This window comes from Papio anubis, chromosome 9 (genome assembly GCF_008728515.1).
Source record: "Papio anubis isolate 15944 chromosome 9, Panubis1.0, whole genome shotgun sequence".
NCBI classification, from domain to species: domain Eukaryota; kingdom Metazoa; phylum Chordata; class Mammalia; order Primates; family Cercopithecidae; genus Papio; species Papio anubis.
This window is the reverse complement of record NC_044984.1, coordinates 72,799,804-72,823,579: the sequence shown is the minus strand read 5'-3', so window position 1 is coordinate 72,823,579 and position 23,776 is coordinate 72,799,804. Positions and strand designations below refer to the sequence as shown.

At 36.2% G+C, this 23,776-nt stretch overlaps 1 long non-coding RNA gene and 1 pseudogene across 2 annotated transcripts in view; one reads left to right on the top strand and one right to left on the bottom strand.

Moving 5' to 3' along the window:
* Positions 1-23,776, bottom strand: part of LOC103875873 — a 68,070-nt gene that overhangs the window by 28,006 nt on the left and 16,288 nt on the right. The gene's annotated exons all lie outside the window — the stretch shown is intronic.
* LOC101018497 lies at positions 4,015-4,557 on the top strand (annotated as a pseudogene). Its single transcript, XR_634863.3, has one exon. The product of XR_634863.3 is annotated as a 60S ribosomal protein L31 pseudogene (transcript).

Here is a 23,776-nt window from a genome sequence, read left to right as displayed (position 1 = left end):
CTGTTGGCTCGAATGCCTGGGTTTATATCCTGATCATTGTCCCTCCTGCTGTGTTCTCAGGCAATAGATGATTGGCTATTTCTTTACTTCCTGTTTTTGCCAAATTGGCATTTTAGCGAGCTATCCTTCCTACCTGATTGGTCAGGTGTGAGCTAAGTTGCAAGCCCCTTATTTAAAGGTGGATGCAGTCACCTTCCCAGCTAGACTTGGGGATACTTTAGTTGGCCTAGGAAATCCAGCTAGTCCTTTCTCTCACCAGTAAGATCTCAGGAATTGGGCAAGTGGGCTCGAGCATGCCATTAAGCAGCAAAATGGCAAAGTTTAACTGGTATATGAGCTTCTAGGGGCATTCCACTGGAAAAGAAGAGAATGGCTCAGGTGAGCATGCATACAACTCCATTAAACACACTGTGCATGCTCACCTCCCAAGGGCTAGCCCACCACCACACATGCGAGCAGTTCACGCTAAGGGAATAATCAAGGGAAATAGGATGCAAGACTCTGGAAGTATGCCAGCATATCAAACCCAAGTCAAAGGTCAAACCCCACGCTTGTACTCTGAGATGCCTGCTTGGCCCTCTTCCAAGTGTACTCTACTTTCTTTTCATTCCTGCTCTAAAGCTTTTTAATAAACTTTCACTTCTACTCTAAAACTTGGCTCCATCTCTTTTTCTGCCTTATACCCCACAGTCAAATTCTTTCTTCTGAGGAGGCAAGAATTGAGGTTGCTGCAGACCCTTACAGATTCGCTGCTAGTAACTCAGATATTCACCACCTCTAGTAATAAGACCAGTAAAGCCTAAAATGTCTACTATCTCAACCTCTACAGAACAGCTCTGTCAGTCCTTATTCAAAAACAAAGAATTGTGTTTGTTTTCAGGCACCATAGGGAAAAGATTGCCCTCTCTCAAGCCTTTCTAATGCCCTCCCTCCACCTAACCCCTGAGTATGGTCATCTCATATTGCTCATGTAGAAACTCACAAGAAGGCGTATTTGTTAGCCCAGCACACCAGACTTTTACAAAGTTTACTTTGTAAAAACAGTGTCACGTTTTAGGGAGTAAATCCAACATCTCTCCTAATTCACTACCATTGTAAAAATGCTTCAGAATCACTACAATTGACTTTCAAACTGAGGGCATTCCTCTTATTGTTATTTAGCTAATTTAACCTGACTTTTCAAGAAAATGAGATGTACTGTGAAAGAGCTTGAAAGAACACCTAATGCTTATCTCAGAGAGTGCTGTTACTCCACTTGACTCTACATCTTGAAATAAAGTCAATTTTCTTGTTAGCTTACAAAAGAAAAAGAGAAGGAGTGTGACCAAGAGCCTGTGGTCTGTAACAGGAGGAAGAGAGAGAGAAGGGAAGAGAGAGATTTGTTTTTAAGCTTTATGAAACACCAGAATGAGTCAGTTCCCATTTTGTTTACTTGATAATAGACTTCAGGAAGAACACAAAGGTAGTACTCAGAAAATTAGCAAGTCACTTCTTGTAACCAGATTGTTTTCCTGAGATATGTCTGTGTCTTTCGTCCTCTTCTTATTCTTTGACTTCCTTGCTTCCATTTTCAGTGCTCAACACAAATCCTGAAAAGTTCAAGTGCTTATCCAAAAACCAACCTTCCCATTTCTAATTTTCCAAGTAAAGCAACAATTGAACCGCTGACAGAGCCAGTGAATTGTTACACAATACCACTGTCTTCAATTAGCATCTTCTCTAGGCAATCTACACCAAATGAAGTTCCCTTTGTGTCCAGCCAACATTTTAAGGAAATAAAATGATAAAAGGGAGAACTCTATTAGATTGAGCTTGTTCAGATAACACCTAAGGGGCCATCTTTTTTTACCCACTCTTATTCAACTCCAAAAAAAAAAAAGAAGCAAAGAGGCCTTAAAATATATCCCACCTGCTGTGAAGTAATCACTCTCCAGGTTGATTAGAAATCTTATTCTATGATGGTTGGTAGACCCTGAACACTGCATCTTGTACAAGAAGTGAGGCACCACCTCTCTGAACACAGTTTGCATCCTTTTAGGAGGAAAACAATTAAAACATTCTCCCAGGCACTGAAACAAACACTGTTTAAATCACAAATTCACCAAAAACACACAGACACGCATGCACATATACCAAATGAATAGACATATATATAAATATATCTAATGATAGAATGTTAGACATTTGTAAAATAGCCCTTTAAGTTAAAAACATTTCTAGTTATAGAGAAATGTAAAAGTAGAATGCTACAAGTGAATTTCCCTGTAGCTTGATCACTCTAAAGAGAAATAGCAATTAGATACTATTTTTCTCAGACTTGTAGCCAGGGAAGAATATTTTACAATTTCAAAGCTGAAAAGAAGAGCAACATTATATAGACATATCAGCTGATCAAAGTAATGCTGACCAGGAGGCTTTTAAATTATTTTCAATTTTTTTTTAATCAAACTATATTCTATTCTAGAATATGGTGGGTTTTTAAATTGGATTTCCCTCCAGTTGCAAAAGTGAGCCTATTGTTCTGCCACCTTTTCTTTGAGGGAGCCCCAGGATTATTAACCTTCTCCGTTAGGAAAGACAGACAACATCCTAATGCCTAATTTGAAGGGATAGTTGGTGTCTGCAAACCTATAGAGAGACTGGCAGAATGTATATTCATTAATTCAACTGGTATTTATTGTGCTGTGGATATAGCAACAAACAAAACAGACAATTCCTACAATTGAGAAGCTTACCTTCTAGTTGAAAGAAACAGATGATGCATAACAAGCATAAGAAATAAGCAAATAACAGCATATTAAATATGACATGTTCTATGAACAAAAGGAACGTATGGAGAATTGAAGTGGGAGAAGAGTTATGATTTTAAAGGAAATAGTCAAGGTTGGCTTCATTGAGAAGGTGACATTTGAATATCTTAAGACAAAAAATCTTGAAAACAAATGATCCAGAGAAAACAGCCCGTACAATGGCCTTGAGGTTGGACTATGCCTGGCATGTTTAAGGAACATCAAGGAAGCCAGTGGAGTGACAGATTGTGTGAGGGTAAAAGTAGTCAACAAACAAGTTAAGGTAGAGGTAGGAAGATGATGTAAAGAGTTAAAGTAATAATCTGAAAAATAAACGTGGCCCCGTTGGCAGACTTTGAGCAGAGACTTAAAGATATTGCTTTGCTGGAGTTGTAATTGTAGGGCATATAGCTTTGAGAAGGTATGAGTGTCTTAGGACCTGAAATTTATTCTCATACATGAAGCATGACTTGTCTCATATGAGGTGTGGTAGTATAAAGATAGTACAGTTAAGACTTTTTGTTTAGAACACAGGAGAATTGATGATTTCCAGGTTTGCTGAGTGATTCGTGAGCCACTTACTCTTTCTATGCCTCCAAGAGGTTGTAAACAATAATGCCAGTCACCGTGTGTAGGTCTCAGAAAGATTTGAGAAACTAGGGAGATGGTAGAGGAAAGAAAATGTCCAATCAATATGAGTTGTCTTATAGCTACAGAGTTGATGACAATCATATGTATGTTCTAGTTGACACAACAATTATAGTGTTTTCCATCAGGAGCCAGAGTATCTATGCTGAGGCTAGAAAGTCAAATTTTTAGAAGATTGTTGTAGTTGTGAGAATGATAGGATATAAAGTATATATAATCGAGTTTTACAGTAATAGTATTGTAAAGGTGCTGTCAGGAGGCCACTATGATAGATGTCAGATAAATCTACCAGATGGAAAACTCAAAAGTATTATGCAAAATGTGGAAGGAGAAACTCAAGCCCAAGTCAGGCATGTCACCAGTGTTAAGTGACAAACATAGTTATTGGAAAAGCAAAGAAAGCAAATGAGAATTGTCTTTATAAAAATGTCTAATTTGTTCTACAAAGACAAAAGAACAGATTTTGTTACTTAATAAAATGTAATGGAATCAGATTTTTAAAATGTCAAAAGTGAAAGTAAAATGTTTCCTAAGATGATAGCTACATAACAAAAATATCAATATGATAAATAAAAATGGTAGGATAACGTAGATGATCTACCAACAGACCCTTTTATGTGATGTGAAGGAAGCTGGAACTTACCTAGTCAAAATCCTGCAGATCATTCCTTTCCAACTTGGACCCTGCAGAATGGCTCCCGCAAAGAAGGGTGGCGAGAAGAAAAAGGGCCGTTCTGCCATCAACGAGGTGGTGACCCGAGAATACACCATCAACATTCACAAGCGCATCCATGGAGTGGGCTTCAAGAAGCGTGCCCCTCGGGCACTCAAAGAGATTCGGAAATTTGCCATGAAGGAGATGGGAACTCCAGATGTGCGCATTGATACCAGGCTCAACAGAGCCCTCTGGGCCAAAGGAATAAGGAATGTCCCATACCGAATCCGTGTGCAGCTGTCCAGAAAACGTAATGAGGATGAAGATTCACCAAATAAGCTCTATACTTTGGTTACCTATGTACCTGTTACCACTTTCAAAAATCTACAGACAGTCAATGTGGATGAGAACTAATCGCTGATCATCAAATACATCAAATAAAGTTATAAAATTGAAAAAAAAAAATCCTGCAGATCACATTACATAGAATACCAACAATGAAAAACAAGTTGCTCTATTATACTTTCTTTAGGGAGCATATAATTTTTTAAATCAAGTTAACTGTAAGTAGAAGTATTGGCACCTCTTTCCCATATCAGACTAAAAGAAAGAAACCTATATCAAATATCTTCTGTAAAAGGAGACTGAGTGGGATAGAGATATAAAATAAAAATGTTTTGATGCTGGAGGATAAAGAGGGAGGGCAGTGTTCCCCAAAGTGGCTTGCTTAGAGGTTTTGGTTAGAAGTAGGTGGGAGGTTCTGTAATCAAATATATTTGGGAAATACTTGTTAAAAGCACATCATGGTTCAAAAATAGGCAAATGAGGCTGGGCGTGGTGGCTCACACCTGTAATCCCAGTAGTTTGGGAGGCCGAGGCGGGTGGATCATGAGGTCAGGAGATCGAGACCATCCTGGCGAACACGGGGAAACTCTGTCTCTACTGAAAATACAAAAAATTAGGCGTCATGGCGGGCACCTGTAATCCTAGCTACTCGGGAGGCTGAGGCAGGAGAATGGTGTAAACCCGGGAGGCGGAGCTTGCAGTGAGCAGAGATCACGCCACTGCACTCCAGCCTGCGTGACAAAGTGAGACTACGTCTCAAAATGAAAAAAAAAAAAAAAAAGGCAAATGAGATAATAGGATAAAATGGTGGGCCATTTAAACAATGGATGCAGAACCAACTAGAAATCCAGTGAGACCTAATTTAAGGTGACACAATACAAAAGGACTGGAGAGTCCAAAGAAAAAGTTACTTCTTTAATAGTTTTGAAAGACTCTTGTCATAGACTATGAAAAAATTATTTTGTGTTCATAGCATTTTATACTTGAAAATACCCTGAAGAATGCCTGATTTCCTCTTTTAGAGTCGTGTGCACTGAGACTTCAAAAGGTTAAGTGATTTACCTAAGGCCATAGAGCCAAAATTTGAACTGAAATTCAAGTCTTCAATCACAATATTCTTTTACTTCAAAACTTCTAAGTATCATGAAAAGAATGATAGATTCTTGCAATAAACTTATGATATTATCCTCTTTTGGGGGTAAGTTATTTCTAATGCATTTTGCCATGAGAACTGCATTTTCCTTCTTTGGCAGAGAATCTCCTTTTCCTAGCAAAAAGCTCTTTGTACCTACCAAGTATTCCAAAAATACAGATACACTGAATATTTTATCTGTGCTTTCATTTTTTTACTTTCTGCCATCACTTTGTTAATAAATTTTTATCAGTGTTTACAGACCTGAAGTAACTACAGAGATGATGTTAGGAAGATATTATGATAATATAAGTCATAAGACATAGCTACATGATAAATATAGATCTCATATGAGAAATGTAGAAGGAGACAGAAAATTCCAAGTCAATATCACCAATACTGAAAGATGCACATACAAGCAAATAATTACATGTAAAAGATGACAACTGAATAAGTTCTATAGTTAACAGTATTGTATCAACACTAATTGCCACAGTTACATAAAATGACAACACAGAGGGAAGCTGGGTGACAAACAGGTATACCCTATGAATTGTTTTTGCAATTTTCTGTACGTCTATAATTATTTCAAAATAAAACATTAAAAACAAAGAAGCAAAGAGAGAAAAAAAAACCCCCATCATATTTCATTAACAGGATCCAAAGACCTCCTTAAACTGCCAAAGAAGTACATGGAACAAAAAAGATTAAGAACCCCTGGCCTAATTCCTCTTGGTAATCAAAAGCAGAGGTGAGGCTCAATCACAGGCCTGGATATCTTCCAGAAAACTACTTTGAGTTGACAAGATTTTCAAACAAATCCATTTCCAGGAATTTTTGAGTATCTTTGTTTCCTTACGTGTATAATGGTTCAGGTCACAATTCCTCCTCTATCCAGAAGAATAGAAAACTTTTGTAGTGCTTTTAGCTGAATGATTGCAGACTATCTTTCTGGACCACTCTTACCCCCACTCTCCCTAATTTAGTAAGCAGGTAAAACTAAATGAGATGAGGTTGGCAAGAACTGCCAATCCAAGTTAAAAAGAAAAGATAAGAAAAAGTAAACTATGAAAGAGCTGATCTCTCTTTACTTTTGCCATCTAATTGATGTGTCAGTTCTTTCAAGATTGAAGACAGAATCAGGACCACGACTTACTATGGAAGATGTAAGAAGTATTTTTCTGATTCATTTTATCAGAAAAATTAAGTTTTACATTAAGAAACATTAGTAGGTCATATTTTATGCTCATAAATATGTATAAAGTATTTTAAATATTTAACATATTAATGAATATATTGTTAAAATAGTATAATCTAAAGATATAGCTTTCAAAATTATTTTTGTAAATAATACAGTGCCAAATAAGTAAAACAAATGTAACGTTTGGGATATATGTACATACCAAAATGTACCTATGAACATACATATTGTTTACCCCAGAAGGAGTTGAAAAGAAACTTAAATTTCTCTAAATCATTTTTGCCTAAACTTCAACAATGGAATATAACTTAGTATTTCAAACATGAAATGTAACTTTTAGAACTGAAGCTCATCCTACTTGATATTTTGAAAGGGGAACAAATTTTAATATTCAAATTGTATTATTTCTCCTCAGTGAAATCATGCCAAACAGGTTCACATCCTTCTATTTAAATGTGAAAGTACTTCGAAAGCATTTTGGAGCCATTTTTTTCTTAATTATTAACTTTGAATGCAGAGTACATTCAGTAAACTAGTTTTTCACACAACATCCCAGTTGCCATTCTGTTAGTTTCCTGGGGCTGCCATAACAAATTACCACACACTAGGTAGCTTAAAACAACAGAAACTGATTCTTCCTCTGTTCTGGAGACTAGAAGTTTAAAATCAAGGTGTTTTTAAAGTTAGTTCCTTGTGAGACTCCGAGGGAAAATCCACCCAATGTTTTTCTTTGAGCTCTGGTGGCTGCCTCAGTGCTTGCTGTTCTTTGGTTTAGGGATGCATAACTCCAGTCTCTGCTTTTTGTTTCTCTGTGTCTTCTTTCTCTGCCTGCCTTACGCTCATAAGGACACCAATCCTTGGATTTGGTGTTCAACTTAAATCTGGAATCATTCATCTCAAGATCCTTAATTACATCTATAACGTGTTATTTCAAATAAAGTCACATTGGCAAGTCCTAGGGAATATAACTTGTACATATCTTTTTGATTCAACATAATTCAACCATTGTTGATTAAATAAGCGATGATTCAACCCACTGCAAATAGAATTTTATCTTAGGAGTAAACAGGAAAAAAAAATGGTAACCTCTGGGCTTAAGGTTTGACCATGTGGTAATAGTAATATCATGCTGTACATATGTAGGTTTTTATTTTTTTAAGAGTTTACAGAGGGCTTTCAGATTCACTGTCTTCAATATTTACCACACGCCTTAAAGATAGTTTTACTCTTATTCTCATTTTACAGATGACAAAGTGGATGCTAAGAACAATTAGTGGATGTTAAGAAAATTAGTGATTCATCAAAGTCAAACCAACAGAACATGATAGTAAATGACAGGATTTGAACTCAGTCCTGGAACTCGGGATGCTTGATTCCAGGAAAAGTGCTCTAAATGATGAGAACTTTTCTACTCCATGCCTGATACAATGACAAGCAATAAAAAGAAGCTAATGTCACAATAAAGCCAATATAGTCAGGTAAATTGTTGCCAGTAATAGAGTTTGTGCAACATACCAACAAAATAATTAAGCCAATTTCTGAAAATAACTGAATAATATCATGTAAAGTAATTCTTGATTCACACCAACAGAATTGTTGAGAAAGCCTCAGTAAGAGGTTCATTTTGTTATTTTCATTTTTTTACTTTCAGTGTACACATAACGGCGCAAGTGATCCATGTCTGGATTATTTAGTTGATGGTGGCTGATTGCACCTTTATTGGGGAAAATCAGGTCTGTTGACTTTTATATTACTACTCTCTTTTGCCTTGTGGCAGGATTCTTTTCTTACCTCCTGGACAAAGCTGATGCTATATTTATCATGCGAGATTCTGAAAAGAACCACAGATAACGTTTTTTGGCACCTTACATTGTGTGAGATGTCAGCGGGATAAGATTTCAGTTCTTTAATTTTTGGAAATCCTGCATTTTCCATTGCATGGAAATAATGGCCATAATATGTTGCTTTTATATAAGAAGTTTTAATAGTCAGATCTTTGAATACCAGATTTTGTGAAGTATGCCTATAATCTCCCCAGAAATATTGCCTTCCCATCTTTGTCTATAAAGTCGCATGGATCTGAACTGTTCAAATCTTAAATTTGAAACTCTGGATTAGAACACTCCAAATGATACAATGAATCTATCTAAACCTGTACGCTTCTTGTACTCAGCAGGCTGACTGAAAGAAAACACGGAAAGTGCCTATTAAGTTTTAGTCTAGAAGCATTCTACAATAAAGTGGGTTCACTGGAGTTGATGTCCACAGTCTGCTGCATTAATCACTCGGTTCTCGGCTGTTATGTTCTACATGCTTGCTGCCCAATATGTAAAAGAGGCTAGGTAAATCTCACCAGTTCCTTGACAAGCAAGTAAGTTTTTGTTCTTTATTACAGAATAAAAATCTGAGATATGAATTTTTTGATCACTCAATGTCAAGCATGTCAGGAAGTATTATTTTATAATATGCCTTTCACTTTCTTAAACATTGAAAATGGTGAGGTGCAAAGGAATATGGAACAAATTGTGTGGAGAGGATAAGGTAGAGATTCTAGAAGGATATGAGAGAAGAGTAGTTTTTGTAGCCATGATGAATTTTCCTTTTTCTCTCCTTTCTCCTTCCTCTTCTTTTTCCTTTCTGTCTCCTTCCTTTCTTCTTAATTCCTTTCCTCTATCCTTTCTTCTTTCTCTCCTTTCTCTCTTCTACCCTTTCCTCTTCCTTCCTTCCTTCCTTCCCTTTTCTTTCTCGCTTACTTTCACAGTAATGGAAATGGCTATGGTTACTAGAAACCTGACTCTAACCATGAGACACAAAGATAAGCCTGGATGATTCTCATTTAGTAGGATGATCAAATAGTTCATAGTTGTAAAAAGTGTTACAATAATGGGGGACATTTCACTCTTGTATGCATGCATTCAACAAATGTCTAGGATTACTACTATGTGTCAAACAGTACATTGGATACCAGGGACTCAAAGGTGAACAAGATAGGGAGTTCAGGATCTATAAAGGAGGAAGCAAACACATTTAAAAAAATCAGATCCAGTTTTGATTAGAGGTCTAAAAGAAGCAATTTTCTATTATGGAGAGGAATAGAGTATAGAAGGATGAGCCAATTTCTATGCTATACTCAAACATATAGGAAAAGTAATTGTCCAATTAATTTAATACTATTTGGCATAAAATAATAATGTGCCTGAGATAAGCAGATTTTCAAATTAATAAAATAATTCTTTGAATATCAAACAGTATCAATGTTATTTTCCTAAAGGAATATGAAACTATATTCTTACAAATGTAGGTTGACTATCATTTATATAAAGTGCTGGTTATTCAATATAGGTGATACAAAACTGAGTAAGACATAGACTCTTTGTGAAACTATAATTTATAAAACGATACTTATACACAAATAATTACAAAAAATAGGCTGTGGTAAATATACGAACAGTAAGAAAAGCCACAGTAGATCACAGAAATTGTTTTTCAACAAAAATATATTATGTCATTCCTCTGCTCAAACCTTCTAATGGCTTCCTGCCTCACTCAATATAAATGTCAAAATCTTTGCAATGACCTTCAGGGCTCTACACAATTTGGCTGCTATTACATCTTTGACCCTGTCTCCCACGACCATTCCCCCTAGCTCCCTCTGTTCAGCCAGATTGAATTGCTTGCACTTTCACAAAGCACCGAACACCATTCCACATTCAAACTTTGGAATTGGCTTTTCCTCCAGATATTCACATGGGTAACCATATGACTGTCTTCCAGATTCTTCTCAAATCTCCCTTTAAAGAAGGCTTATTATGACCCCCTTAGCCTGCTATATTTATTTATTTATTTTATTGTTATCTCTTGAGTGTACTGTAAATGCTACTCAGGTGTCACGTGTGTGGTTTATTGTTAATCTCCGCCAACTAGAATATTAAACCCCATGCAGATAATGCATTTTACCTATTTCATTTCCTGGTGTATTGCAAACATCATAAAAATTCTGATACAAAGTAAGTGCTCAATAAATATTTACTTATGAAATAATCAATTGGCGATAAAGGAAGTGGAAGAAAATCAGGAATGGCTTAATGTATGAGGCAGTGTGGAAGATAAATAAGAATTTTGACAAGAAGGGATGAGCTTCCTAACTCATCTAGCTCATTTCAGATTATTACTTTTTCAGCATGTGAAGGACATTTCTCAAACACAGATAAGTTCGAAAAATTTCTTTATGTAACCGGTACATTGGATAAGTGTGACTCATGGGATGTGATCATAAAGCAAATTTATTTTAGTCTCCCTTTGTCCTTTAAATGTATTTAGTTGTTTTATTTTCATGGGCTGACAACTCAGACAATATCATGGTTCTATTGGTCATTCTCAGAAAATGGTCACTTTAAATCAAAGTTACCACCTAAATTTTGTAAGAAAAATTTAAGTTCAACTTAATTTAATACTAAGATTTATCATTTCCACCCACCCGTCAAATCCACCAGAAGGTGGAAGATTAGGGACAGAGAGGAGGAGGAGGAGGAGAGAGCTCACAGTATAAAAAAATCAGCTGGGGAAGGAATGATTGGGCTTCGTTCTCTTTCCATCATCACAAATATCTTACCACTCTTGAGTTGGAGCCCGGGAGAATGGAGGTCAGGGCAGACCTTATTTAACTCATGGTGTCCCAAGTTGGTATTCAGTGGGTCTGACAGCTGTCTAAAGTATACTCTTTCCTTCATTAATGCTTCTATGGGCTCCCAAGAGATTGCTCAATCACTGGTGATCCTTCAGCCTCTAGTCCCTAATCCCAAGCAAAATAATTTCTATTATGAACAGTCAATTACTCCTTCCTCAACCCACATATACTAGATACGAGAAAGTAAGGTCTGTTTGCTCCTGCAGGTAGCCCTTTACCTAAGTCCTAAGATAATACTCCTAGATTTATTCTAATTCCTGATCTACATGTGGGCCAAAGAAAACACTCAAGCATTCAAGCATTCTTTGACACAACAAAAGCAGCTTCTTTTGTAGCTCTAGCTATTGGACTAGCTATCTAGCCATTTTTCTGCTTTCAGAATTTTTAAAGTGGAAGCCAACTATCTGCTCTCTGTTTAACCCTCCCCCGTTGCAGAAAGTGTCTATTAAAATATTTAAGTGATCTTAAGTCCTTCCTTCTTGAAATGAAGGAAAAGCACTCCATCTCTATCATAGGCGGAGCTGAGATTACGTAGCTTTTCAGCACTCTCTCAATATCCACCAAATGAACTTTATCTACTCGTGATAATTTTTTATTTTCATCATTAGGAGAGAATTTATTTTTAAAGTGTCATCTTAAACTACAAGGATGTCCATTAAACATCACAATTAAACATTCCAAGGGAGAAGCCAGCTTATCAAAGTGTCCACTTAATTCACCTAAACGTCTCCAACCCACCCTCTGCTGACCTTCTCTAAGTCTTTTTCTTTTTTAAAATAAACAAGACAAGGTAGACAGATACATGTTGGTAAATGCTGAAGTCCATATTCTCATAGAGACACGGTGCACTGTGAGCCCAAAATGCAGAGAAAGGAGGAAAAAAGCTGTAACTCTCTGTGCTACCACATAGAGGCCTAGCACCCTCCAGCTTCCAGCAGATTGAAGGGAGCAGGTTTTTCTTTTTTCCCCACAGAGCTCAGTGGTGTTGATTCCATACCGTTTTTGTTCAGACAGGAAGAGATAAAACATGAATTTGGAACAGAAAGGAGTAAAGACTGTTTTCCCATAGTATTCTGCTCAAGGTATTTTTCCCAAAAAAATAGGTTGAGAACCATGGTATAGAGAAAAGAGACCTCAAGAACAAAGCAGCTGAGCACAAGAGGAAAAGAAAGACAGATTGATGATTTTTTTAACCAGTTTAAGAGCTGCAAACCTAATCCGTGGGCAATTCCTATTTGTAAGGTTCTATAAGATGACCTGTCTCACTGTTTACTTCAGTATCTTATCTGCTTTGATATCTATTTTCTTAAATTCTGACCAAAAGTTTCATTTTAACATCCAATTCCCTTTGTAAAAATTTTCTCTGCTTCTCCATGGCACATAAATTAAAGTCCAATCTCCTGAACTAACAATCATACATTTACAATATAGCCTTTTTGCTTTCCAACTTTGTTTTCCATCATGCAACTTTAATACTCCCAAGTCTGATAGTCTTTAATTCATTTATCCAAGAAATATCTACTAATATCATAGTAGAAATATCTCTGTTCCAGGCCATGTTCTAGAATTTGCTATGTGTACAGCATAGATGAATATGACAGAGTATTTGTTTTCCCAAATATATACAAAATTGTTATGCTTTTAAAGTATGTTGTCTCTACTCTATGGAATACCATTTTACTCTTCTCTGGATGGGAAACTCAAATTCATCTTTTACATTACTGTTCTGATGCCATCTTCTCCAAGGAGCCTATGTTAAGTTCTTTGGACAGAATTCCCAACTTTTTAATCTGTGCTTTTATTGATTTTGGCCAGAATATTATTACTATGGGTTTTTTCTTTGTATTATTATACTTTAAGTTCTAGAGTACATGTGCACAATGTGCAGGTTTGTTACATATGTGTACCTGTGCCATGTTGGTGTGCTGCATACTATGGGTTTTAACTAAACAGGTAAGATTGCTGTATTGGGGTTATCTAGAGGGACAGATGTATATATATATATATAAAGCAGAGTTCATTAAGGAGTATTGACTCACACGACCACAAGGTGAGGTCATAAAATAGACCATCTGCAAGCTGAGGAGCAAGGAAGCCAGTGCAAGTCCCAAAGCTGAAGAACTTGGAGTCCAATGTTTGATGGCAGGAAGCATCCAGCACAGGAGAAAGATGTAGGTCCGAAGACTAAAACAGTCTATTCTTTTTTCACTTTCTTCTGCCTGCTTTTATTCTGGTCATGCTTGCAGCTGATTAGATTGTGCCCATACAGGTTGAGGGAGGGTCTGCCTCTCCCAGTCCACTGACTCAAATGTTAATCTCCTTTGGCAACACCCTCACAGACACACCCAGAAACAATACTTTGAATCTTTCAATCCCACCAAGTTGACACTCAAAATTAACCATCACAAATGCTATATATGTATTATGGGCTATATACCTGAGTTGCCTGCAAGTTAATGAGATACATATATATTTTTTAAAATTTCAAATAACCAGGTATTTTTGGCTCATAAGCTCAATATATATTTGTAGTATTATAATGAACTGGAAAGGAAGTGCCTTCTAGGGCATGTCTATAAGTTGGCACCCACAGACATGCTTGCAGAGAAGTGGGCCAATCTATACCATGCTCTGGGTAGTGGAAGATAAGACTGTAAATGTGAATTGGCTAAATATTGCATTATTGTGACAAGCCATGAATGCTGTGAAGAGTATATAGTTAATTCAACACATAAAAGAGACATACTTAAAAGTTTCTGAAGAAATCCATTGTTGAAGCTTAGATTTAAGAATAACCTGACAATAATACATAGGTTGCTTTGAAATAGGAAAATGCCAAGAGAATGGTTATTAAAGTAATAAAAGGGTAACATGAGAAGGAAAAGCACAAATGTAAATGAAACATCACATGAATTGTGGAGCTGAGAACTGTAACTTTATAAAATGATTAAAGAAAGGAAGAGTAAAAGATACTCTGATGCTGGATGATTGGCAGAGTGATAGTACAACTGTTGTGGGAGTTCAGAAGGGGAAGATGATTCTTAGTCTAGTTTGGACATGTTAATTCTATGGGAAAAGTGAAACACTCTTAAGATATTCAGGAGGCACACTGAAGCGCTGGTAACTTGATGGATTTCTTTATGAAGGATGTGGATAAAGAATTGCAACAATTTATGACAAAACCCAGAAGTTTTTATAAAACGACATAAAATGTACATTGATTGTTTAAAAAAAAATTACCAAAAGAACAATAAAAAGCATATGAGGAAGAATTTTAATTCAAGAAAAGAAAAACAGGGTCTAACTCAGTAGATTCTCCATTCTAAGGAATTAAGAAAAAATCAGTGAAACATTGCCAGCATGAAATAGGAACAGATGACAAAGATGAGGAAAAACTCTTGATAAAGAGAACACATATTGAATTAAAAAAACAAACAGTTAAGTCTGAATCAATAATTAGCAGACTTGACATTGCAGAAAATTTAATTAATGAGTTACAGGACAAAACTGGGAAGAAATAGAAAAATCCAAAGACAAAGGGCAGAGAGTACACTAACAGAGTAAATGAAAAAAAAATGTCAAGCAAAATGAAAAGCAGGCTTATAAGAGATACCTCCAAAAGGAAGTAGAGCAAATGGAATGTAAATAATAACCAAATAAATAATTCTAGAAAATTATCCAGTTTTAAAATATTATATTTTGAGATTGAGAGACCAGTCATGTTCCAAGCAAATTAATAACAAAAGCCACAGAATAAAAAATTGCTCGGTGACAGTGGGAAAGTTTAAACAAAGAATACTTCAAACACAGAAAAAGCAAGATGTAGAATGCCCCCAAACTCTCTTCAAACACCAAATGCCAGAACACGAGGGAACCATATCCATAGGGGTTGAGAGGAAAGATGATGACTCATGATTTATATATTCAGCAAAGCTGTTGTTCAAATGTGAAGGCAATAGCTGGACCAATCTAGTAAAACTGACCATTATTTTGAAAAAGTTCTTTCTGAAAGGATTCATAAATGATTGTCAGACGAAACAAACACAATCAAGGATGGTAAATTGTGGATGGAAAGACTAGTAATGGACACTGAAAAAGAGTTATACAGAGAATATATTTTAAAATGTGTGGCAAATGTGTTTGCAAAATATTATATGTGCATACTTTTTATTGAAAGAGATTTTTAACATTTTTGATAGATAGCTATATCATTTGAAACCAGGCAGGGGTTGGTGTAGACCTAAATAGAAACTTTAAATTTTTTCTACTCCAAAGCACTACCGAATCTTCATTCTTTCAAAGTGAAAAATAAGATAGAATTAAGATTTTTGAAATTTGAAGGATGATGGTAATTACAAAATATGCTCATAATATAAAAACAAATCAGTCATCACAAAGCAAGCAAAAATATTTAAAGGAATAAAAAATAAAAGAAAACATCAAAATATTAAATACAGAAAGGGCAAAAATTAAAAATTATAACATCTATAACATACAATTCTGTGAAAAGGCCATATATGCAAAGTAGCCATAAATGCCCAATAAAGAGACAGACAAATCTAGTTTGTTGGTAAAAGGTGTTTTATTGGTGGAACTTACACGCAGAAGCATGTTCTTGGGTGGTTGTGAGACAGGTAGATCTTTTACCTGCTAACCCAAAACTAGGGCTTATATACCATAGGGAAAATGTGTAAGTGCCCTGTACAAGACAATTAAAGGCAATCCTCCAGAACAGACAAGAATGCTATATGCATCATAGCCTATAATTTGTGCAATAACATCAAGGTTGACATATTCTTAGACTAAGGATAGTAAATAAAGTAGGAATCAGGAGACATTCATATTGCTTGTGGGAATGAATGAATAAATAATAGGAAATAGTAAGTGACTGTCAAAAATGTTAGAATTAAAATAATGGACAAATTTACACAGGCAAATAGGATTTTAAAGCATCAAGAGTAGCAACATTAGGAATAGGCAGTGTATAAATGTACAAAGCAGCATTTTATAAAAGAAAGGCATCTTCATTGAAGGAAATAGAAAAAAATATTATTCCCTCATTAAAACAGCATCAGAATGCTTACAGTGATATGTGTAGTAATTCGAGGGCAACTGACAAATGCTCCATAACATTGGGCAACTTAATGTATGTTATTATTTATTTTATATTAAATAGAGTATTTTAATACATACTTGACAGGATTAAATTTATGTATTTTGACACTAAAACCACAGTAATTTTTGTATAACCATGGAAACATTTTTTAATGGCTCATTTGAGACATTGGAAAGAAAACCTTCCCAACTAACCCTAACCTCATCAGTGGTTACATTTGAGGTTACGAGTCACTCTAATCTCTTTATGTACACCCCAAAATTTTACAGTTAATATTACTTCTACTTATAAATTAAGCTTAGACATTTAAAAATTGAACAAAAATGCAAAAAGAAGAGTAAGGCAGATGGAAACTATACAGATTGTAATGTTTGGTGATTAGGAAATCACTTGTGAGTTACTGAGAATGTTGAGAAAGGTGCCAGATCACATGGTACTATAAAATAGAGAAAAAGAAGAAGAAACTCACAGCTCTTCCTACAAAACTTATTAGATGACTGAAGAAAGGTGATAGAGGAAAGTAGCTTGAAAGTAATCAAGATTCGGGTAAGAAATTTTATTTAAATTGAAGAGACATGAATTTTACTATTATAGACAAAGGAAAATGGTCAGTACAGAAGGACAGCTAGTGTGTGGATGAACAGAGGATAGTTGCTCAAAGTCTAAGAATGTAGACAATGACAAATCATGGTTTCAGATGTGGATTGTAATGTTAACCAGAGAGAGATGCTTCTTCAAAACAAAAGGAAATAAAGAGTGTGCTTACACATATATTAAAAAAATGTGGATGTGAAGAAGGAAAAAAAAATGAGCAGTGATCTGATCAATCAGGACATTCAAATTTTCTGAGTCAGGTAAGAGCATAAGATAAAAATATGTGTCGGAGAGAGGCAGAGAGGAAATGAAAGTGAAGTTAGGGAGTTAAAGGAGTGAAATAATTCTTTGACTGAAATGTGAAATAGAATAAGATTTATTATCTTTTTTCTTCCCCTACATTCATAACTCTCTAGAATTAGTCACGATTTATATTTACTTATAGTTGTCCAAGTACTATACATACCACACCACTGAATTTCTACATCCATCTACAGTCTTCTTAACATATACACTCTCATCTTTTTAACTTTTCAGTAGCATGTGTCACTGGTAAATACTCCTTCCTTATTTTAGGGGATTTGCTTACTTTTTCCTCCATGACTATCTCTTAATATCCCTTCTAAATTGGAAGTCAGTCAGTTAGAGAGGCAAGTCAGTCTAGAATTACAGTGCTTAGGAGACAGTTTAAGATGTATGTAGTGATTAACATGCACAGAAGATTATAACCAGGGAGGGATTTTGATATTTGAGTTACTGAATTGCAGAGATTACTATAGTATATAGGGGGCTAAGATTAAAAAACAAACAAACAAAAAAAAAGGTTATCTTTGGATGAAGGAAGTATGTTCTCAGAGATTTGAGAAGTGTCATCAAGATTATTTGTAAGACTGGCAAAACTGACAGGTAAAGCTGCTTTTACAAGCAGACCATGATTTACACTCATTAAAACAAGTATACTGCTCTCTAATTTTATAGTCAAAATGCATACAGGTGTTGGTAGCAACTGAGCTCCACAAAGTAACCCAGAAACTCAGGTTGTCTGTATCTTGTCTCTCCACTATCCCTCGGGTGATCTTCCCCTCCAAATGGTCCAAACTCTCATTTCATCACCATGTCCACGAATGTGTCTGCAAGAAGCAGCAAAGAGGAAGTTTACAGCAAGTAGCTGATCAGGAAGCAAACAGTAGTGCAGCTCTTATGTTCATAGCGCACTGGCTAGAACTTAGTCACATGGCACATGTGAATAAAATGAAAAAAAGGAATAGTTGCAAGGAAGGTTGAGATACATAGTCTCTTGCTAATAAAACGAATGGAATTCTTTATTAAAAAGAAGAAATGAAGACTGTAGATTGGGATTCTAAATAATTGGAATAAAATTGGCAATCTGAAATACAAAGCCAAACTACAGGCGAGAAAAAAAAAAAAAAACAACTGTGAAGTAGATATTGAAATCAGTGAGGAAGAAGAATTGAATCATTCTCTGGCAGGTAGGTTAGTGATTTCAGAACAAAGGAAGTTGCCATAAGTAGAGTGCATGAAGTTCTGTAAAGGTAAGACCTTAGGTTCCACCTTAAGAATATTAAACTCTTTCTGACTTCATGATTTTCAGTTACTTTGAGTGGTAGAAAATTTAAGAGATGCAGTATCTTCGGAGAGTAATGACATATAATCCACACATTCATGGAAGAATGGAGACCTGAAGTTTTTGAAAGGGAGTAAGTAGAGAGGAAAATAGACATGAACAGGAATAAAGTACAATGGGATGCCAGTTCTTGAGATAAAAAAAATTAGGGAAAATAAGGTAAAGATATCCACTTGTAGCATTCATATTAACATCCAGGATAAGAGAAATAGGATGGAGACTGAATACATTGACATAAAGGTAAGTGAAATGATCTCTTCTCATATAGGGCTTTTTTTAAAATCATTTTTTAAATCTTAACAGCCCTTTGTAAAAATATTACTATTAGCAAACTTAACTCTTTTTGAATTTGAATAGGAATGATAAATGGAGAGGAATCAGAGCAAGATGAACGGACAAATGTAACTCTCCTGTGATCATCCGCCCTGCAGGAACACCAAATTGAGCAACCATCACACAAGAAAGAAATGTCATAAGAACCAAAAATCAGATGAATGATCATAGGACCTGATTTTAAAATCACATCAAGGAAAGAGACACTGAAGACTACAGTTAAGATAGTTGTGAACTGCTGACACCACCACTCTTCCATCCCCCAGCAGGGGCAGCATGGAATGAAGATAGAATCTGTGTGCTTCGGGGAGGGAGAGCAAAGTGATTGTGGGACTTTGCATTAGAACGCAGTGCTGCCCTATCACAGTGGAAAGCAACACAGCAGGATTTGGCAAGTATCCATGGAGGGGGCATTTAGACTAGCCATAAGGGAATTATTGATCCCAGCAATTGGAGCCTGAGTTCCAGCTAGCTCCACTACTGTAGGCTAAAGTACCCTAGGGTCCTAAATAAACTAAAGGCATTCCACGCCACAGTGACTGCAATCCCTGGACAAGTTTGGGTGCTATGCTGCGCTTGCAGCCAGTGGATTTGGAGTGCGTGTGACACAGTAAGACACCAGCTGGGGCAGCCAAGGGAGTGCTCACATCACCCTCCATCCCTGCAACAGGAAGCAGTGCAGCTCACAGCTCCAGGAGGAGAAAGGAGAGTAAAGAGGACTTTGTGTTGCATCTTGTGTATCAGCTCAGCCGGAGTAAAATAAAGCATTAGAGTCCTGAAGCCCCTATACTAGGCCCTAGCTCCTGGATGACACTGCTAGACCCACCCTGGGCCAAAAGGGAACCCACTGCCCTGAAGGGAAGAACTCAGTCCTGGCAGAATTCACCACCTATTAACTAAAGAGCCCTTGGGCCCTGAATAAGCATCAGAGATAACCAGGCAGTAGCCACCACCAGCCTGGGGTGGTGGCCATGGGGAGAGTCTCTTTTTACTTATGGAAAGGAGGGAAAGAGGACTTTGTCTTGCAACCTGGGTTCCAGCTCAGCCCCAGTATAATAAAGCACCAAACAGATTCCTAGAGCCTCTAATCAAGGTTCTAGCCCCTGGACAGCACTTCTACCATCCAGGGGCAGAAAGGAACCTGTGGAACTGAAGAGAAAGACTCAGTGCTGCCAGGATTCATCACCTGTTTATTAAAGAGTGATTGGACCTTGAATAAACATCAGCAGTAGCCAGGAAATAGTCTCCAGAGGCCTTAGGTGTGACCCAGTGCAGTCCTAGCAGTGGCAGCCATGGAAGCAATTGCATCCCCCTCCCCACAATTCCAGGCAGCTCAGCATGGAGGGTGTGACTCCATTTGCTTGGGAAGAAGTAAGGAAAGAGAACAAGGGACTCTGCATCATAATCCAGGGAGTTCTCCCAGATCTTACCCAAAGCCATTAAGGTGGTACCTTTATGAGTCTGCAAGAGTCACAGCATTACTGCAATTGAGGTGCCTCCTAATGCACATATGGCTGTAGTGACCAAAGACTTAGGTCACAATGCAATATGGGAAGTTTTCTTAAGAAGGACAGGTATAAACAAGCCCAGACTGAAAAGACTAGAAGAAATACCTAACTTCTCAATGCCTAGACATTGGTGAACATCCAGAAGCATCAAGACTATCCAGGAAAACATGACCTCATCAGTGAAATAAAAAAGGCAACAGTGATCAATTCTGTAATAATAGATATATGTGAGCTTTCAGACAGATATTTCAAAATTGCTGTTTTGGGGAAATGGCCCAATAGAATCCAACATAACACAGAGAAGGAATTCAGAATCCTATCAAACGAATTTAACAAAGATTAAAATGAGTAAAAAGAATCAAGCAGAAATTCTAGAGCTGAAAAATTCAACTGACAATCTGAAGAATGCATAAGACTATCTCAATAGCAGAATTGATCAAGCAGAAGAAAGAATTAGTGAGCTCAAAGACAGCCTATCTGAAAATACACAGAGGAGTCAAAAGGAAAAATAATAAAGCATGCCATCAGAATCTAGAAAATAGTCTCAGGAGGCCAAATCTAAGAGTTATGGGCCTTAAAGAGGAAGTAAAGAAAAAGATAGGGGTAGAAAGTTTACTCAAAGATATAATAACAGAGAACTTCTCAAATGTAGAGGAAGATGTCAATATTCAAGTACAATAAGATTATAGAACACTAAGCAAATTTAATCCAAATAAGACCACCTCAAGACATTTAAAAATCAAACTGCTAAAGATCAAGGATAAAGAATGGATCCTAAAAGCAAATAACATATAAGAAAAATATATGTTTTAAAAAAATAACATATAAGAACCTCCAATGTTTCTGGCAGCAGATTTCTCAGTGGAAACGTTACAGGCCAGGGGAGAGTGGTATGATATATTTAAAGTGATGAAGAAAAAAAATGCAATACTTTTACCCTTGAATATTATATCCAGTGGAAATATCCTTCAAAAGTGAAGGAGAAACATAGACATTCCCAGACAAACGAGAGCTGAAGGATTTTGTCAACACCAGACCTGTCCTACGAGAAATGCTAAAGGGAATTATTCAGTCTGAAAAGGATGTTAATCCGTTGTAAAAAAATAATCTGTAGGTACAAAATTCACTAGTAAGAGTAAGTACACAGCAAGGAATATTATAATAGAGTAATTGTGGTGTATAAACTACTCACATCTTGAGTAGGAGGACTGAAAGGTGAATTCATCAAAAATGATAGCTATATCAACTTTTTAAGACATAGACAGTATAAGATACAAATAGAAACAGCAAAATGTGTAAAAGTGGGGATATAAAGTTCAAGTGTAGAATTTTTATTAGTTTTTGCTTTTCTTGTTTGTTAGATTGTTTTTGCAGAGTTAAGTTGTCATCAGTTTAAAATAATGAATTATGTTATTTGCAAGCCTACAAGAGACATACAAAAATTACAGAGCAAGAAATTAAACTATACAAAGGAAATAATTTCACAAAAAGAAAACAGGAAGAAAGGCAGTAAAAAAAGAGAAATCCACAAAACAACAACAAAACAAATTTAAAAATGGCAGTACTAAGTCCTTACCTATCAATAATAACATTGACTGGAAATAAACTAAACTCTCCAGTCAAAAGACATTGATTAGCTGAATGGATTAAAAAACAAGACCTAATGATCTGTTACCTACACAAAACATACTTTACCTATAAAGATATACATAGACTGAAAATAAAGGGATGAAAATAGATATTTTGTGAAAATGGAAACTATAAAAGAGCATGAGTAGTTAAACTTATATCAGATACAATAGATTTCAAGATAAAAACTATAAAAAGAGACAATGACAGTCATTATGTAATGACAAGGGTTCAATTTAGCAAAAGGATGTAATGATTGTAAATATATGTATATCCACCCAATACTGTAGCACTCAGGTATATGAAACATATTATTAGAGCTAAAGGGAGAGCTAGGTCCTCATAAAATAATAGTTGGAGACTTTAACACCTCACTTTCAGCACTGGATAAACCATCCAGACAGAAAATCAACAGAGAAATGTTATACCTAATATGCACTGCAGACCAAATGGACCTCATAAATATTTACAGAATATTTAATCCAATGGCTGTAGAATACATATGACTCTCCTCAGCACAGGGATCATTCTGAAGGACAGACCATATGTTAGACCACAAAATAAGTCTTTAAAACTAATAAATTGACATCAAGTATCTTCTTTGAGCATGATGGAATAAAACTGGAAATTAATTTGAGTTCTTTGTAGACAACCCCATCAAAAAGTGGGCAAAGGATATGAACAGACACTTCTCAAAAGAAGACATTTATGCAGCCAACAGACACATGAAAAAAAATGCTCATCATCACTGGCCATCAGAGAAATGCAAATCAGAACCACAATGAGATACCATCTCACACCAATTACAATGGCAATCATTAAAAAGTCAGAAAACAACAGGTGCTGGAGAGGATGTGGAGAAATGGGAACACTTTTACACTGTTGGTGGGACCGTAAACTAGTTCAAACATTGTGGAAGACAGTGTGGTGATTCCTCAAGGATCTAGAACTAGAAATACCATTTGACCCAGTCATCCCATTACTGGGTATGTACCCAAAGGATTATAAATCATGCTGCTATAAAGACACATGCACATGTATGTCTATTGTGGCACTATTCACAATAGCAAAGACTTGGAACCAACCTGAATGTCCATCAATGATAGACTGGATTAAGAAAATGTGGCACATATACACCACGGAATACTATGCAGCCATAAACAAGGATGAGTTCATGTCCTTTGTGAGAACATGGATGAAGCTGGAAACCATCATTTGAGCAAACTATCACAAGGAAAAAAAACCAAACACCACATGTTCTCACTCATAGGTGGGAACTGAACAATGAGAACACTTGGACACAGGGTGGGGAACATCACACACCAGGACCTGTCACAGGGTGGGGGGATGGGGGAGGGATAGCATTAGGAGATATACCTAATGTAAATGACGAGTTAATGGGTGCAGCACACCAACATGGCACATGTATACATATGTAACAAACCTACACGTTGTGCACATGTACCCTAGAACTTAAATAATAAAAAAAAAAAA